The 14,903-nt window shown below is 30.3% G+C and overlaps 1 pseudogene; it reads right to left on the reverse strand.

Moving 5' to 3' along the window:
- Positions 1-2,801: 2,801 nt before the first annotated feature.
- On the reverse strand, positions 2,802-10,187 carry LOC105767120 (terpene synthase 10-like; annotated as a pseudogene).
- Between the last annotated feature and the right edge of the window lie 4,716 nt (positions 10,188-14,903).

Below are 14,903 nucleotides of genomic sequence, written 5' to 3' on the forward strand. Positions count from 1 at the left end.
AACATAAGCACCAAATTATAAGTTTAATTTAAATTAGGATGATATTAAAAATAACATTTTAAGCATCCAATAGTAACATGTAACATTATATTCTTTTAGGGTGCATAAATAATATAATACATCAAGAAACATCAAGTTAACTCTTATTACTATTTTTACTTTAAAATTAAATTATTTTAAATAAAATGTAAAACCCTAAATTCTAAACACATTTAAAGCTTATTTCCTAATCTAACCCTTTCCTAAATTATAAATCTAATTGAAAAAAAACTGATAAACGTTACATTACTATTATTATTAATTTTATTAAAAGTTTTACTCTAATTTTATCTAATTAATTAACACAGATTTAAATATTGTTAAAAGAGAATTAATCTAATGTTAGAAAGTATATATTGATTAGAAATTCCATTAAAAATAAAAAGTGACACATTATTATTAGAGGCCTAAAATTGGTCTAATATAATTTAAACTCTTAGTAAATTTATTAAAAGTTTTATATTAATTTTATCCAATTAATCAACACTAATTATGATTTAAATATTATTAAGGAGAATTAATCTAATGTTAGAAAATATATTATATTAATTAAAAATTCTTTTTAAAAAGATATAAAACAATAAACTATTAGGGTAAACTACTAAAATAGTCGCTGTTGTTTATCTCAGATTACATTTTAGTCACTTACGCTATCGTGTTGTAATATTTTAGTCACTGAGCTGTTAATTGCCATTAACGGTGCAACAGTAAGTTAATGTGACACGTTAAATCATCATTCCAAATAAAAATTTTAGATTAATTTATACAATTGGTCCCTATATTTTTTTCATTTTGAGCAACTTAATTTTTCATTTATTTTCTTTTAACTTTCTTCTTCTTTTTTTCCATTCTCTTCTGCTTCTCTCTCTGTTTTCCTTCCTTCTCCATTTCTTTTAGCATAGTTTTTCTATGTTTTATATTTGTTAAAACTAGTCCCTATATTTTTATTTTTTTGAACAATTTAATTTTTTCGAGTGAGGCGAGCTTGTGGACTAGTTTTAACAAATACAAAACATAGAAAAACAACGTTAAAAGAAATAAAGAAGGGAGAAAAATAGAGGGAGAAGTAGAAGAGAATGGAAAAAAAAGAAAAAAAAAGGAAAGTTAAAAAACCATAAAAGAAAAAAATTAAATTGCTCAGAATGAAAAAAAATATAGAGACCAATTGTAGAATTTAACCTAAAATTTTCGTTTAAAATGATGATTTAATGTGTCAGGTCAGCTTATTGTTACACCGTTAACGACAATTAACGGCTCAGTGACTAAACTATTACAACACGATAACGTAATTGACAAAAACGTAACATTTCAAACATAAATGATTAAAATGTAACTTGAGACAAACAAAAGTGACAATTTTAATAATTTGCCCAAACTATTATTGGATGTCTAAAAAATAACTTTTAGTATCATCCTAATTTAATTTAAACTTTAAAATAATTTTGAATTAACGTATTAATTAATAATTTTAAAATCTAAACACATGTAATTTAATCAATTAATCTATTAAATATTACATTATAATCCTAAAACACTTTGATATTATAAAATTATGGTATATAATCAATAATTTATTTTTATACCATTAAATATCTATCATGTACTGTTATAGTATTTCTACTACGTACAATTTTAATAGCTACTGTTATGCTATTAAGAATTACAACCATTTATCAATTATTTATTATTTTATCATATGCTACTATTTTATATTTGCTTTTTTTTGTTAAGAAGTTTACTATATTTTATGTATAAGTTATATTGATAACAATTTACTGATTCGAGGAGTTTAGACTCAATCATTAAACTGTTAAAAATATTAATTTGGACATTAACATTAGGGACATAAAAATTTTGTTCACATAACTGTTATTAGAGACTAATGATTGGATGGTGTAACAGTGTTATGATACATGTATTTATCTGATATCCAAATCATCATATATTTAAGTGTTTATTATAGACTACATTAGCCAACTAAGAAATTCTAATCGAAATATGAGAATTTTATAATGTCAAAATAAAGAACTCATCACTTAAAAAATTTAGTAACCAAATTGTAAACTTTTCAAAGTTAGATGACCTAAATAGAATTTTTTAAAGATAAATGATAAAATTGTAATTTAAATTTTAAGAAAAAAAACATTTTAAAAGTAGTAATGCTATGCAGATATGTGTCATGTTAAACATTGTGAAAATAGCATTTAACATATGGTAGATGTTGTTACATTATCATTTTATTTAATAAATAGTAACAAAAACACGAATAATGAATTTTTTAACATGTTTAGTTTTTCTGCTTAAATTGGTTACTTGAATAGTGTGATTTGAAATAATTTATATTAATAGTTTATGCAAAATTTTAAATTATATATAATTATTTTATTATTTATTAACAATAATTTAAAATCTAAAAATAAATTAATAAAAATTACATAATAATATTTTTTGTCATGGGATCATGTAGTATGTTTGACATTTTCTTTTCTTTCCTCTCTCTTTTTATTTTGTTTTAGAAAACATGTAGCATTCATTTTATAAGAACACAGTTCCAAACAAAGGCTTAAAAGACTCATAAACAGAACAATGTAGAGAAGTAGAAACCATCAAAAGCAAAGGGAAACAACATGTACTAGGATAGTCCTTACACTACCATAAGTTTATTGTAAACCATAGTAAAAGATCATAAAATGATTTGACATATTACACTAAAAGCTAACAATTTTCTTGACCCTGTATGGAAATGACTCTAATGTTCTTAATCATTTGGGCAAAGAAATTGGGTGGACAAATAAAGATAACACTCTATCTTTGGTTTCCTTATCTTCAATACCATGGCCATCGCCATTTTGGTACATCAATAAAGACACTCTAGCAATGTTCTTACTAATTTCAATAAACTTTCGAGAGAAAGGAAGTTTCGCCATTTGATCCTCATTTATCTTTTTCCATGTTGCGTCAATTAACTTCCTTATGTGTTCATGAGCTTCTTCTTCAGATACTCCACTTTCGTACATATAACATTGGACTGATTTAGGAATATCACCTCTTTTTAGCTCATGCTAGCCCCCCCCCAAAAAAAAATACGGCAAGCATATCAGTACTAGAGTAATTAATTCATGGAAATGTCAAGTTTACAACTATATATTGCTTACCGGTGATGTCCCTAAATCGTTTGTTAATCGTATAATTAAGGAGGACCCATATATTATATCAGCTTAATTTTCTTGGATGTTGTGCAATCCCTCTTCGGTTATATGGTCAGTTACCAAATAAGAATGAGCAAGCATTAAAGAACCCCCTACTGAAATCCAAGCATTATCAATGTACTCTTGTAAGGTTGGCGTATATCCAGTGTACACTACACCAAAATAGGCTTTTAGCGGCACATTTTGCGGCGTTTAGAGAGAAAATGCCACTAAAAATCGAGAATTAACGGTGCTTTAGATAAAACGCCGCAAAAAAGATAATTACTGGCGTTTTTCAAAACAACGCCGCAAAAATTGAAACCCAACGACGCCGTTTTCTGACTTTTCGGGGGCTTTAGCGGTGATTTTATGGAAGCGCCGCTAATGTTCTGGGCTTTAGCGGCGTTTTTATGTAAGCGCCGCTAATGTTATGTGCTTTAGCGGCGTTTTTATGTAAGCGCCGCTAATGTTCTGAGCTTTAGCGGCGTTTTTATTTATGCGCCGCTAATATTCTGGGATTTAGTGGCGTTTTTATGGATGTGGCGCTAATTCTCAGGCCTTTAGCGGCGCTTTTTTAAAAACACCGCTAATGCTCTTCATTTAGTGGCATTTTTTAAAAAGCGCCGCAAAAAATTATTTACCTATTTATTATTTAATTGATTTATTTATATTAATTAAAATTCGAAGTTTTCATTTAAGTTACCATTAAGCTGTTAAAATCGACGCCGGCCATATGGCTTTCTCAAAACCCTTTAACCCTAAATTTATAATTTTTAAAACCCTAAACCCCTAAAAATTTCAAAAAAATATATTAATGTAAAAGCTTATATATGTTTATAAACATGATGTACATGTATATACATAGATATATATATTAATGTAAAAGGTTATATATGTTTATAAAAATTGTGGAAGTAGTACTTAATATTGATTAAAAATTTGGGGTTTAGGGTTTAATTGGTGGTTTAAGGACTATAGTATGTAGTTTGAGGGTTTTATAGTTTAAGGTTTAATATATACTATAATTTTAAGTTTATGGTTTAGGGTTTGTTATATTGGGTTTGTGATTTAGTGTTTTAAAGTTTGTTGTTTGGAGTTTAGTTTTTATAGTCAGAGTCTTAGTGTTTAATTATGGTTTTAACGGCCGGTTATGGTATTAGGGTTTAAGGGTTAGGGATTTTGATAAAAAATATAAAGTTATTTTAGGGTTCAAACAAGCAATAAGATTCTTTTTAATTACTTTTAATTGTAACTTATAATATATATTTATGGTTTAAAGTTTAGGGTGTTAGGGTACATTTAATGTTTAGTATTTTAGGTTTAGTGGTTAATGTTTGTTATTTGGATTTAGGGTTTACGATTTAGGGTTTGGTTTATGGTATTGTTTTTAATTGTTTGTGTCTTATTGTTTATGGCTCTAACGGTTTAAGGTTTATAAAAAATGACAAATTCATTTTATTTTAGTGTTTATGCATTAGTGGCGTTTTAGTAAAAAATGCCACAAATATGTCACAGTATACAAAACGATGACGTTTTATTTTGTGTTTCTAGTGGCGTTTATAAAAAACGCCGCAATTTTGTTTCAGAAATGGCAAAACGTTGCGTTTTGATCTGTGTTCTTAGTGGCGTTTTCTACCAAACGTCGCAAAAGGATAGAAATTAGTGGCGTTTTTTTAAATTGCGCCACAAAAATTGTGCCTGATACTACAAAACGGTACGTTTTGATGCAAAATTTTAGTGGCGTTTTTTGTAAAACACCGTACAAGGACTATGCTTTAGTGGCGATTTAGTAGAAAACGCCACAAATAGGTTTTAATAGTTTCTCAAACGGTGCCATTTTTTTCCTATGCTTTTAGTGGCGCTTATTAAGAAACGCCACAAAATTTAATTAAAACTAACATAAACGGCGTCGTTTTATTAACCCCAAATTTCCTTTAGTTTCCCCCATGTCAGATTTCCCCGATTTTGAAAGTTCACTGCTTGTTTGAATATATGGAGAGTAATTTTAAAAGTTGTTTTGTATTTATATATGTATACTTTTATAATATAAAATGAAATGAAAATAATAATTTAATAGGATGAATCTAGTTTAAGTTTAAGTTTAAAATGAAAACATTTTCATTTCTTTTCCTTTCTTGGGATTACTTTTAGTTTTTTCCAGTAAAATGAGAAATTTTTAGATTTCACAAGGAATTATTTGAATTTCTACAGAAAAACCAATTTATATACGTATTTTTATAATTTCCCTTTTTTTCGAAATAAATTAATTTTAGTGTTTATAAAAATGACATGTGGAATTGATTTTATTTTAGTGTTTATGCATTAGTGGCGTTTTAGTAAAAAATGCCACAAATATGTCACAGTATGCAAAACGAAGACGTTTTATTTTTTGTTACTAGTGGCGTTTATAAAAAACGCCGCAACTTTGTTTCAGAAATGGCAAAAACACTGCGTTTTGATCTGTGTTCTTAGTGGCGTTTTTACAAAATGTCGCAAAAGGATAGAAATTAGTGGCGTTTTTTTATATTGCGCCGCAAAATTTGTCTTGATATTTAACTAAACAGACGCGTTTGATGCAAAATTTTAGTGGCGTTTTTTGTAAAACGCCGTAAAAGGACTATGCTTTAGTGGCGCTTTAGCAGAAAACGCCACAAATAGGTTTTAATAGTTTTCTAAACGGTGCCGTTTTTTCCTATGCTTTAGTGGCGCTTATTAAGAAACGCCACAAAATTTAATTAAACTAACCTAAACGACGTCGTTTTATTAACCCCGAATTCCTTTACTTTCCCTCATGTGAGATTTCCCCGATCGACTGCAGCTGTTTTCCCTAAATTTCCCTAGGTTATTCTTCCCCAATTTTTTTCCCCAATCTCGAAACTTGCAATCCCATTGTGATCCAAACCCCCAATTTCCCAAATCCCATTATTTCTTGTCCGGTTCGTCCATGCTACTTCCATTTTCTCCCAAACTGAAACTGTTTCCTTTCAAAATTGAAGCTCTCAATCCGCCGTAAAGCTCGATTTTTAACCCGAAGGTGTTGGAACTGCGTCGCATACAAGACAGGAACAACGCCGTTACTCTATTCTAGTTCCTGCAAGAGCATTCGACCCCTTGCGTATTCTCGATTTTGGGGTGTAAGTGTTCTTCCTTCTTTTTCCCGATAGTGTAGAATTTTAAATTAAATTTTTTGTTGAATTAGTATTATCATTATAATAATCCCTTCTCTGTTATAAATATTGGTTGCGTTAATTAGTTAAATGTTGTACTTAATTAAATTATTATCTACAACAATCCTTTCATATTAAAAGTTTATTTTATTGCATTGAAAAATATAGTTCATCTAATATTATAACTTTAGAGCAGGTTAAGACGTAGATCAATTTTGAGTAAATTTTATCAAAAACCTAATACTTTTACGACTTAAAAGTTTAATTGTAATTTGATTTTTTTTTAATTTTAAAAACACCTTATAAACACTTATAAGCATTTGAGGACAAAAGTCAACCTTTTTATATTTAATTTTTGGTAAAATGACAAATAAGAAAGGTTCAAGTAGTGAGAGCATGGTGCCTTGCTTTCTGCTTTAATGTAATTATTTTGCTGATGTTTAAGGAAATTGTTGGTTCTATTTATAAAAAAGAACAGTCAACAGTTATTGCAGGAGTGCGGCTTTGGGTTGCCATAATGATAAACTATGAATTTGGATTCCATCTTTTAAAAACTTCTGTTTATATATTCTAATTGTATTTTGTATTTTGGAAATCGTAGAACTGTTTATTTGTTATTGTTATTTCTCATTGTTTTTGTTATTTGTTATTTGTTATTGTTATTTAACATGTGTAGGTCTAAGTATATCATAAAACTAGAGCCATTCGTATGTATGTCTATTTTATATGTTAATGGGAATTATTATTGAAGTTGCAGTTGTTGATGCACTGAACTAACGAAAACAAATACTATTTTGGTTCATATGCTAAAGCCAAAGTTTTATCTTAGTAGTTTTCTACCCTTAGATTTGACTAAGTTTTATCCTCTATATTATTTTTATTCTTGTATATATTCTGACTTGTGGAATTGTCGGCAGCCCTCTACTGCATTTAATCAGTTACTGCTTCCTGCTCCTCCTGCAACTATATTGGTTCAACTGAAGCTGCCATTTAATCTTCGAGTTAATATATGGTAGTGATATTGATAAAGTTTTTATATTTGGTTCAATTGACTTACATAATATTTGGTCCTAATCTTATAATCTTACATCTGTTCTAGGTACTATCGAGCACCTGAATTAATATTTGGTGCAACCGAATACACCTGAATTAATATTGCTTGGGCAGGTACATGATTCGTTGCAAAATTTATTTGCTTATTTATATGCATTTTCCCTTTAAATTACTTAACAAATACCATTTTTCTGACTGCAGCCTCTATTTTCTAGTGAGAGTGGAGTAGACCAGGTTGTTGAAATTATTAAGGTACCTTTTAGTTCAAAATTCTATTCAATAATAGTTTTATCATGATGATTTCTGAAAATTTAATCTCTTGGGGCTCCGATTATGTATAGATTTAATTGCTGGATTTCCTTTCAAATATTGGGACTAATTGATATGGTGGTATTATGGTGGTATTATGGTGGACGCCTTCAACTTTTTGAGATTACACATAAGAAGAAAGATGGATCTCCTATGACTCTTGAAGCTGCAGAAATAATGGTACGTTTACTTAATACGATTTTCTAATAGTTTAATTCATTGCTTGTAATGCTACTATTGTTAACTTGTGTTGCATTTGTTTTTTTTCATATATATTGTGTTCTTAAATATGTGATTTATTTATTAGGAGAAACTAAAGAATAAAAAGACAGAGTACGAAGCGATTGCTTCTAGTGATAGTTCTGTTCATCTTGAAGACATTGATAACTGGATTATTACTGAAGTTATGGGTCCTGAAAGGTATGGCCGGGTTCGATTTCAAGGATCTTTTGTTAGCCCAACCCAATATTTTGGATCCAGCTCGCAGCAATACATGCCTTCGGGGAGTCAGGCTCAAGCTGACGTTCATAGGTTAAAAGACCAGATGGCTCAAATGCAAGCGACCACAGTTGAGGTTCAAAAGAAATATGAAGAACTCCAGCTACAACTCAAAAGCAGATGCGACAGCGAGAGAAGCAGAGGTTCAAAAGAAATATGAAGAACTCCAGCGACAACTTAAAGCTGATGCGGCATCCAGAGAAGCAGAGGCTGCAGCGAGAGAAGCAGAGCAAAACAGAAAGTACGACGAACTCCAACAACAGCTTCAGAGTATGATGAAGATGTTTCAGCACTCCCAACCTCCGTCGTCATAGTGTATTGTATAAATATTTTTATCATTTTAACATTTTTGTGAAAATAATAAAATATTGATATTAATATTATAATATTCGTTTAATTTGAAATATTATATAAATATTTATTGCTATTGGCTGGTTTGGATTTGATTGCTTTTGATTTGTTGCTACAGGAGGGCTGAAAAAAATTTTAATTTTTCAAAAACCCCAAAATTAGTGGCGTTTTTTAAAAAAGCGCCGCTAAAAGCAACCAAACAAATAGCTGCGTTTGTGAAAAATTGCCACTAAAGAACATGATCTTTAGCGGCGTTTGTGTATAAAGCGCCGCTAAAGAACATGATCTTTAGCGACGTTTGTGGAAGTAGCGCCGCTAAAGAACATGATTTTTAGTGGCGTTTGTGTATAAAGCGCCGCTAAAGAACATGACCTTTAGCGGCGTTTTTAAAGATAAACGCCGCAAATGTTTGTGGCGTTGTCAATAGCGGCAATTTTAGCGGCGCTTTAGGAAGCGCCACAAATACTTTTATTGGCGCTAATAAGTGCCGCTAAAAGCTTAAAAAAACGCCACTAAAAACCTGTTTTGGTGTAGTGGTAATACCATTTTGCCTCCACCAAATATGCTTTACAAAGATCTGTCCACTAAATGAATAAAACAAATCAAATAGAGCTGATGAGGAAAAGCAAGAAAGAGAGTAGAAATTGGTAGAAATTGGTTTAATACCAGTTTCTTGAGGAAGGGAATGACATCTATCCCTTGTTCCTTAAGAGTGTCAAATGCCATTTCATTTACGGAATTGTAAAGAGCATGATAATATATCTTCATATAGTCTGGAAGCCTATGTATTTCATTTATATCCCATCTGAAATTACACCAGCATATATATTTAAGCTTATTAAACATTGGTAAAAATTACCAAGAGAAGATAAAATTAGATGTGCAAACCTTTCAACAACATTCGTGAAGAGCTCCAGGTTCCATAAACATCATAAACATCATCTATAACTGTTATTAGCGCATTGACCATTGTATGAAATATTCTACTTTTTCCATCCTCAGGAGCAATTATCATTCCCGCACTCCATAAAAAGTTTTCCATCAGCCTATCTCTAGCAAAGTTAAACCTCTTGCCAAGACCAAGTTCCTCCCACCATCTAAATAATAAAAGTAAAAAGAAAAACGAAATCATACTTGTGTTAAAGCATATGCTAGTTAAGTTTGAACTACTATGCAGTAGGCATACTTACGTTGAAGCATATCTAAGATCTTCCTGGTGTATAGATTGGACTATATTGTAATCCAATATGGCAAGCTCTAAGATAATGGGATTTTTGTCCTTGTTTTTCTCATACACGTCTATGAACCATCTAGCTTCCAACCTTGGCATCCTCCAATGTAGAGGTAGCTCCAAGGCATGGTCCACAAGCATCCAAAGATATTGATGATCATTGTTCTCCTTCAAATATTGTTTGAGAAGTTTAGCTACTAACTCTCTAGCATTCTCTAATATTGTTTCACCTTCTAATACGAGGTATGAAGAAGTACTCGTAATTGGACCTGATGTAAGAGAGGCCCAAAGCCCTCCATATAACATGAAGGGGGCAACAACCTTAGTATAAATACTAAGGGGGACGTTCATCTTCTTCGATAGAGCTATTAACAGAACTTTTGAGATATTGTTATTCTGCCAAAAAATAGAGAGAATTCATTAGGGATTGGTCAATATATTTTTCCAAAAAATCAATTTTACTAGTTTCAATTTAGAAGAGAGAATTTTCTTTTTCACCCCAAAAGGAGAGAAAACTTTTTCTAGTTCTGTGTTTTGATTCAATTGGTTTGAGCCCATACTTGAAGTAGTTTGTAGTACGAGAATAGCAGATAAGATCATTTAGTTGAAAGTCAGAAACATCAAGGATCTGCTAATCCAAAAACATAGGTACAAATTTTGTTAAGGTTTATTGCTATAAATATCACAAATAGGGTCGATTTTCTTATTTTAGTTTCTTTGTTGTGCAAGAAAACTGTTTTCAAACCAAATTTTCTTTCCAACAAAATATACGCAAATACTCCTAGTTGCGGTTGCACTAGATAATAACCGGAATGTACTACAAATCGCTTTTGCCATCATGGAGTCAAAGAACTTCAAATCGTGGGAATTTTTCCTAATGAACTTGCGGAGTATGTTGTTAGGCAAGAAAACATTTTGTATTATTTCTGATAGATCGAAGGGACTAGTTGCTAAGATTAGGTGTTCTGGGTTCTGTGGAGGTTCGTTTACTACATCTGCCACATCGCTGTCAACTTTCACTGAGAGTACAAGAATAAAGACTGGTGCAAAGAACTCGTGAACATGGCTAAAAAATCCTGTTTAGAATTTTACTTTTAAATAGTTTGAATCACTTTACTAAAATTAATTGTAATGTGTTATATCAGAATACATAAGTAGAGTACAAGTTGGAACCATGTAAATTTAGGCGTAGGCTGGCGAGACTTAAGGTTGATATGGTAGGGGTAACAAATCCTTTCTAGTAGTGGTTGGGTAGGATGGAGCCATGGCAATTGGCTAAAAGTTATAATGATAGGTATCACTATGGTCAAATGACGACTAACCTCGTAAAGACGATTAACTCTGTCTTGAAACGTACACGTCATTTGCCAATTTCAGCCATTTTCTCAGCTATGTTCTACAGGTTAGCAACATTGATGCCAAGAATAGGGCTGAAACAAGTGAAGTAGATGGAGGTGGCACACATGTATGTGGAGAAGGTTAGAAAGGTCATGGAAGTCAACGCTCAGAGGGCGAGGTCGATGAATGCAAAACTATATTTCCAAAACTTGGAAAGTTTTCGGGTCCAAGAGTACATCAACCGTCGCACAGGGGTCCTGGATAGGTCTTATGCAATTGATCTTTGAAAAAGGCAGCGCGAGTGTGGAAGTTTCCAGACGCTTCGATATCCATGTGCACATGTCCATGCAACATGTGAGTTAGCCAATCTGAATGTTGAACAATATATTGACAAGGTGTACATGCTGGAATGCACATTGCGTATTTGGGTGAATGAGTTTACCGTACGCAGGATGTCTTGACTTAGGAGTGCTTTTGCCTGCATTTGAGTGACTTTCAAATCAGGGACTACGCAGGGCATCCAAATTTGGCTTGCCTTCATCTCTTCCTCTCTTTTTTTCATTTTCTTTAGCTTTTTCTAATCAAGCCACAATGTTGAATAAGTCGATGTCGGTCACTTCAAGAACAATAAGTAGATGGCAAAAAGCACTGTGTGGTGATAGTAGCAAGTAGAGGAAGAAGACACTGGTGGTGGAGGTGCGGTTAGCGGCAATAAATATGGCAATGCCGCAGTCTTTTGTCAATAATAAAGTGCCGTTGGATTTATTTTGAAAAATGGTCAACAGTTCGACAACCAGAGCATGCAGGCAAAAAAAAATCAAAAACTACACCAGTGCCAACAAAGAGATCGTTGACACCAATAAAAAAATCATTTTTTTAATTCGAAGTAATGTCAACAACGTGAACACCAACACCTATTAAAAAATATTTTTTTCTTCTTTTTAAATCCCAGAATACCCGTATTTTTAAGTGTATTTGAAAATATTCCATATCGGTGCTGGCAAACACAGTGCCGACACAAAAAAAAATCATTTTTTATTGTCTAGCCAATCATCTAGCAATCATTACAAGATGATGGAGGGTGGTGTCAGCGGTGGGATTGCCAACACCAATATGCACTGTAAAAAACATATCATTTTAGTATAAAATTTTGCATTTTAGCCATTTTCATAAATAATTAATTTATTTGGGTTAGTTTTGAAAAAAAAACCTTCCATTTAAGGTTGTTGAAATGCCTTTGTATCTTAAGTATATTAACTCGTTTGGAGTGGTTTCTTATTATTTTCTTGGATGCAGTATCTCGTCATAAAAATATCATATATCATACATTATATATCTATATCTACATAATATGTATTATAAGGTGCAACTCCAAAATTATTAAAGTGTTTGATGAAATTAGTCTCTCAAATTGATATTAATTTTTTAAATAATTTATATTTTTTCTTTTTCTCTCTATCTCTTTATCTATCTATATAATATAAATATGTGAACTTCATTTTAAGTACTAAAAGCGAATCACCTAAAATATGCTATCTAAATAAGTAATTTATTATTAATTTAAACTTAAATGAATTCATATTTAAAAATAGAATTTACAATATAATAATTTACTTCAAAATTAATAAATTTAAATCTAAAAATTTAATTAGATTTTTCAAAATTTCAAACTTAATAAAGTTTATCTATTTAAGTATAAAAAATAAATTAGTTTAATTTAATCAAAATATAGTTCTAAATAAGTAATTTTATTATTTTATTTAAACTAAAATTAATTAATATTTAAAATTAGAATTCACATTATATTAATCTACTTCAAAATTAATAAATTTAAATAAAAAATTTAATCAATTTTTAAAATTAAAAATTGAATTTTTCTCAATTTAAGTATATTAAAATAAAATAAATCAATTTAATTAAAATATAGTTCATTAATTTATAATTAATTTAAGTTAAAATTTTTAAATTGCATATTTAAAAGAATAAATATTTAACAATAATAGAATATAAAAGAAATATTGATAGTAACTTTTATAATTATAAATATCAATAATTGTAAAATGATAATCCATCATAACTAAAATTGGTTGTAAACCATTGGTTAATTAGTGGTATATAATTGATAGGAAAAAGTCGAATCATACATACGCTTACTAAATTATTCATCGGTTGTTAGTTGATGACATAAATGTATTAGATTTTATTTAAACTCTAAAATTAATAAAATTGAATATGTTAATCACTTAGTTGTTAGTTAATGACATAAATGATACCAAATCGGCAATTGAGCTTGAAGACGGGATATCTGAAATTAATAGATCATAACAGCAGGTATGCTATGTCAACACAAGGCCTTCTTCTCCTCTTGGCCACTTAATAGGCACTGCCTTTTAGCTGTTATGACCATTAATCTAGACTACTTCAAACTCAGCTGAATTTAGTATTCCTGGTTTAAGCTTAATTTTTGATGTACAGAATCCAAAGTATGGCAAGCACAGAGCATACTTTTAAACTCACGGGAGATTTTCTTTCAGTGATATACCATTATCAAGAAGAGAATAGAAAAGCTTTAGGAGGACATGATTTTTAAAAAGACCTATATTTAACGTACTACGTGGCAAAGTCAACATAGCATTATATTTTTTAAATAATTTTTTAAACAAAAGAAAATTAAACGTTTGACAAATTTTTTTAAAAAAAAATTTATTTAGATACTTAATTTTAATAATTTTACAATTTTATCATTAACATTTGTAAATTGATTAATATTTTGTTTTGACAGCACATAATTTTCATGTTTTGGTCAAAATTTTCATGATGTAGTAGTTACTATTTTTGTTCAAGCATGATTTTTAGTGATTTAATATTTATATATATTTATTTAGAAATTTAGAAATTTTATTCCTTTATATATTTAAATATATTTATAAATTTTATATATTTTTCAAAATCCTATAAGATTTTTATAAATTTGTAATTGTATGCATTTTTATAAATTTACATTTATATAATTTTCAAAATATTAATAACTGAAAACTGATTTTTATAAAAGAACATAAATATACCAAAACCACAATTAAAACGAATTTGGACAAGTAAAAATAAAATATTTAACTTGCTAGCCTTTTCTGGACACTCACAATGGGTTTGTTATTGACAATAGGTTAATTGTTGATACTTATGGCAGAGAAAAGGATATCACCTGTCTTTTGTGCGGAAATCAGCCTCTACAATTATAGTTGTGAATAATAATAATAGTAATCCATGAGTGGTCAAATTTGACACTACACCAAAACAGGTTTTTAGCGGCATTTTTAGTGGCGTTTGGATAAAAAACGCCGCTAAAGATCGAGCATTAGCGGCGCTTTTTGGAAAACGCCGCTAAAGATCGAACATTAGCTACGCCTTATGGAAAAGGCCGCTAAAAATAAGCACTAGCGGCGTTTTCCAAAAAGCGCCGCAAAAAACCTATGCCCCAACGACGCCGTTTTCGGAGCTTTCAGGGTTTTAGCGGCGTTTTTCAAAAAGCGCCGCTAATGGTCGGGGCTTTAGCGGCGCTTTCACAAAAACGCCGCAAATGCTCTGTTTTTAGCGGCGTTTTTCTAAAAAGCGCCGCTAATGCTCAGGGATTTAAAATATTTGTTAAAAATGGAAAAATTAAAATACTATAAGTTCTTTTAAACAGAATATATGGCATAACCTTTTATATGGAATAAAGGCGGCATCACG

Source organism: Gossypium raimondii, chromosome 5 (assembly GCF_025698545.1).
Source record: "Gossypium raimondii isolate GPD5lz chromosome 5, ASM2569854v1, whole genome shotgun sequence".
NCBI classification, from domain to species: Eukaryota; Viridiplantae; Streptophyta; class Magnoliopsida; order Malvales; family Malvaceae; genus Gossypium; species Gossypium raimondii.